Source organism: Lepidothrix coronata, unplaced genomic scaffold (genome assembly GCF_001604755.1).
Source record: "Lepidothrix coronata isolate B3197 unplaced genomic scaffold, Lepidothrix_coronata-1.0 Scaffold30, whole genome shotgun sequence".
Taxonomy (NCBI): domain Eukaryota; kingdom Metazoa; phylum Chordata; class Aves; order Passeriformes; family Pipridae; genus Lepidothrix; species Lepidothrix coronata.
This window is the reverse complement of record NW_016690210.1, coordinates 5,852,093-5,857,473: the sequence shown is the minus strand read 5'-3', so window position 1 is coordinate 5,857,473 and position 5,381 is coordinate 5,852,093.

The window sequence follows — 5,381 nt, the reverse complement described above, 5'->3', positions numbered from 1 at the left end:
CTGCGCGGCAAAAGGGGATGGAGGAGGTGTGGGACGGAGACATTCTCCGAGCGGCTCCCGGGCGCCGCCGGAGACTCCTCCTCCTCCTCCTTCATCCCCCCGCCCCGGTTCTCCGAGACCGGCAGCGAGCAGGATCCCACGGGGCTCTGGCGTCTCTTGTGCCACGCCTTGCCCTCCGAGGGGCTCCTCCGGCTCGCTCCCCTCCGATGTGGCCTCCGGGAGTCCCCCGGTGGTGTCCTGGCCCGGGGGGAGGTGTGGGGTCTCCTCCCGGTGCCCTGAGCCCGGACCTGCTGTGCCGGCCCGACCTCAACGACGGCACCGAGCTGGCCGGGACAGAGAGTCTGTCACAGAGATCTTTCCACTCAATCACAGCATCAATTTAGGTTGGAAAAGATTTCTGAGGTCGAGTCTAACCTGTGACTGAACACTACCTCGTCAACCAGACCATGGCACGGAGTGACACGTACAGTCTTTTCTTAAACACCTCCAGGGACGGTGACGCCACCACTTCCCTGAGCAGCCCGTTCCAACGTCTAATCATCCTTTACGTGAACAAATTCTTCCTAATGTCCAACCTAACCTAAAGCAAACTCTTCTGCCAGCTCCCTCATCACCCTAGGATAGATCCCATCCAGTCCCATTGACTTGTGAGCACCCAAGTGGCACAGCAGGTTACTAATTACCTCCTCCTGGATTTCAGGGAGTCTATTCTGGTCTTTGTCCCTGCCTACCAGCACAGGAGGCCGGCCAGCTGTCCTGAGGATAACTCATCTCACTGTTAGAGACTGGGACAGGGAAGGTGCTAAGTACCTCGTCTTTGTTGACTATTCCCTGCTGTGTCCAATAAAGAATGGAAGTTTCTCTTGGCCCTCCTTTCGTGCTTAATTTATTTTTAAAGCACTTTTTATTATCTTTTAAGAAGTGGCCAGATTAAGTTCTAACTGAGGTTCACCTCTCTGATTTTCTTTCTACAACTATTTGAACATTTCTAAGAAATAGAAAACATTAAAAAAATCCCTAAAAATACAGTGATAATTTCCAATTTCATCTACATGGCAAATTTCATGGAATAACAAAGAAGAAAAAAAAAGTGAAAACCAAACAAACAACCTGAAAACACCCCAAAGTTGTAATGACACGGTGTGTTGTGCACACAGAAATTACATTAATTAAATGAACCTAGATGGCATCTTCTGTGGTCTGCAGGCACTGGCTACTCTTAATATGGGTAGGAAAGAAAAAGCTCATTCAACATTTGACCTATGCTTTAAAACAGGGGAGAGTGTTTGGGAATTCCACCCATATTCAAGCAGCTGATCAGTCTGAGCATGTGTAAGAAGAGGATGACCAGTTTCCACCAGTCAGTCTGTAACATCTGGATTTAGTTCCTCCAATGTTTTGCCTCAGAGTTTTACATTCCACAGTACCTGAAGCCATATCAAATATGTGAATTTAAAACCTTAGGTCTGCTGCAGCAGACTTCAGAGCTTCTTACAGCATAGCAGGGCTAGGGTCGCTCAGGGGTCTGGAAGATGTACATGAGGAGGTAAAAAAGGCACAAAATGGTCACGATCTTCACTTTATAGGTCTTTACTTTGTGTGTAAGAACACTTGCATTCATTTTATGATGGTACTGTAAAGGGAAAGCTGGGTTTTTCATCTCATTCTTTACTGGCTGAGCATTACACCCCGGAGTTCTGTAAAGCTCATGTTTAAAAACCACGTGCTTTGGTGAGATACCAGTATTTGTTTAAAAACTGCCTGCACAGTCAGATGTTTCGTTTCATCTGGTCTGCAAGGCTTAAAAACAATTACATATATATATTGTTACCGAAATCACAGAATCGAAGTATGGTGTGGGTTGGAAGAAACCTTAAAGCACAGAAATACAATCATTTTGTATTCAGAGAGGGTTGTGCTGAACCAAGAGGAGGAAGATATCAAGTCCATCATGATATGCTCCTGAATGCAAATGCTGCTCATTCATCCCAACCAAGTTAATAATCCTATGTGCAGTGTAGAAGATGATTCACTTCCAGAGGTGTTTAGGAATTTCCCTGTCTGTATTTATGGAAATACACAGGTGTATAGCACAGATTTGAGCTTCCATCCATACCCACAAGCTCCACACCACTGTTGTGCTTCTATTCCTTGCAGGTGTAAGGTCTTAAAGGAACAGAAAGTAATCTCCCAAGGAGATCCCCTCAGGGCTATGCACAGATTAATCCACTGTGTCTCAGTATTGATTAAGATGCAAATGCCATGTTTTAAAGCACAGGTTTTAACTTGCTTCAAGAGAGATGCCTTATACAAGATTCCATCAGAGAACAGTTCTTTCAAAGTCTTAATCAAAGCACAACTGAAATGCAGAACAGAAAGCTTCAGAGTTATCAAGTTCAAAAGAGGTCAGAGATACCTGAAGTTTGCATGCCAGCAGTAGCTTATGCTTTGTGAAATAAAACCATCCAATTACACAGAAATCATGAATCCTATTAGGAAAATGCAGGCACAGGTTATTTTCCCAAAAGATAATCTTCTCCCTTGCAACCTGTGATCCAATGTCACCATGAAGAAACACTTCAGCTGACACCAAGCCATGAAGGTGTTTCCAAATAGATTAATTACCTGTTGAGAAAACTATTTCTTTACACAGAAGGCAGCTAACAAGATAAAACTCGTTTCACATGCTGGCAAATACTGTGCAACAGGGGAAAAAAAAAAAAGAAAAAGGCACTACTCCTGGCATAAGACATCTCCTTCATTTCAATGAAGTCACACATCCAGGTAGCCAAGTCCATACAGTTTACTCTTAAAAAAATCAGGGGTGGGATGGGAACTGCATTGAAACAGAAGTTAGTGTTAGTCCAGAAAAGCTCTGTAAAGTACAATTGAACCCTGTTTCCTTTTATTTGTAGATATCTTAGATACAGCAAATCCAAAGCAAAATGCTTTCCATCACTGATTTTGGTTTATTTTTCCCACTCCAGACTGGCAATAAGAAGTGGAAGTGGTTCAAGTGGCTCTGAGTCAATGCAGGCAGAAGTTCTGTAACACAGCTGCAGTCAAGGGAAAGCTGGCAGACATCATGAGAGGCTACAAACCCCTTTGCCAACACGCTCATACAGTCCAGGAACCTTAGTGCAGTCTTAGGCTGCTCCCAGATACCTTGCTCCATTGCAAATGCATTTGCTTTTACTATAATCATGTGTTTAGTGTTAGAATGAGCTGTATGTTCAAATGCTGCTTGCAGTATATACACATAAAATGAGCAAAGGCCTTGGGCAATTGTTTTTTTAAATACTGTTAATTTGAAGCTGTAAAATAAAATATCCTTCATGAAAATTGTGTCCTTATATTTGGTGAAAACAAATGAGGCATTTTCAGAATCCTTGTTCTGGAAATTCCAGAAAAATTCCAGAATACTAACTCTGGAGATTCTGAATTGCTCTTGTGAGGTCACACAATGGGATGCGAGGATTTAATCAAATTTTGCTTAAATTTAAATTTCGAGTTGTAAAATGTATATAGATCTGTATAGTGGGCTTTCACAGAAGTATAAAGAAAATCTAAACAAAAACGGTGAAATATATGGATGGAAGACCTCTGCTGCTGAAATAAAGTGTTGATTACTGTGGGGAAAAAAGCAGCTCAACAGGCCAATAGAGATATAGTTGGGAGCTGACATTGGTACAACTTCAAGAGAAATATCAGTCATATCCTGTGTTGTTCCATATTTCCCACATACGCCATGTTCCACTGATTGCAAGGTGCCACGATGATTCATCAGTTAGATGGGCTATGGAAGTCAAGCTGGGAGCTTGGCTCAAAGGGAAAAATCTGAACCTTACGTACATGAACAGTGCTCTCAGGAAATGCTGATTTTCAGTCTGACCAGTGAGGGGTTTTTTTTTGTTTTGTTTTGTCTCATTGCCAAATCAAACTTTTAAATAACTAGATGCAGAGAAAAGGGAAGATGTTAGCTTCCAAGGTTTATTAAGCTGTCCAAAGAAGGCCAAAGAGCATCTTCCCTTCCTTTTAAAGGGCTCCACCTGAATAAGGATCTCGCAATAAATTGAAATCCAGCAAAACAAAATAAAAACTTTAAAAAGACACGTGAATGAAAGAAGTCCCTGATCATTCAGAAAGGCACTTAGTTATGCCAGCAGGAGACCAATAGGGAGGAAACTGGAGAAAAAATGTTTCCTTTGTTCAAGCCATGAAGAATTCAAAGTTTGATTTTTGCTTAAGGAACTCTTCAATAAATAATGCTAAAAAAAATAATGGCAGCATCTCCCTTTATGATTAGAAACTGTCACAGTTTCTTACCAGAGAAAGGACAAAAGGTGTCACGAACACTAAAATGTAAACCAATTCAGATGAACAAAATGTGCATTCTTTAATTGATAGGTTTAAGGAAGGTAAGCACACTGAATTAAATCTACATAAAACACAGTTATGTAGCTGCATCCTGCATAATATATTTGTTATCCTGAGCACATACACGGTCTAAGCCAGAGTTTAAGCACTAGTGGTGTCTCCCAGGGATCAGTGTTGGGCCCAGTTCTATTTAATATCTTTATTGACTATCTGGATGAGGGGATTGAGTCCACCATTAGCAAATTTGCAGATGACATCAAGTTGAGGGGGAGTGTTGATCTGCTGGAAGGCAGGAGGGCTCTGCAGAGGGACCTGGACAGACTGGAGAGTTGGGCTGATTCCAACGGGATGAGGTTCAACAAGGCCAAGTCCCAGGTCCTCCACTTTGCCCACAACAAGCCTCTGCAGCACTGCAGGCTGGGGACAGAGTGGCTGGAGAGCAGCCAGGCAGAAAGGGAGATGGGAGTTTGGATTGATAGGAAGCTGAACATGAGCCAGCAGTGTGCCCAGGTGGCCAAGAGGGCCAATGGTATCCTGGCCTGGATCAGGAACAGCGTGGCCAGCAGGTCCAGAGAAGTGATTCTTTCCCTGTACTCAGCACTGGTGAGGCCACACCTGGAGTGCTGTGTCCAGTTCTGGGCCCCTCAGCTCAGGAAGGATATTGAGGTGCTGGAGTAGCTCCAGAGAAGAGCAACAAGGCTGGTGAAGGGACTCGAGCACAAGTCCCATGAGGAGAGGCTGACGGAGCTGGGGTTGTTCAGCCTGGAGAAGAGGAGGCTCAGGGGAGACCTCCTCACTCTCTACAACTCCCTGAAAGGAGGTTGTAGCCAGGTGGAGGTTGGTCTCTTTTCCCAGGCAACCAGCAGTAGGACAAGAGGGCTCAGTCTTTAGCTCTGCCAGGGGAAGTTTAGGTTGGATATTAGGAAAAAACTTTTATAGAGGGAGTAATCAGCCATTGGAATGGGCTGCCCAGGGAGGTGGTGGATTCACCATCCCTGGAGGTT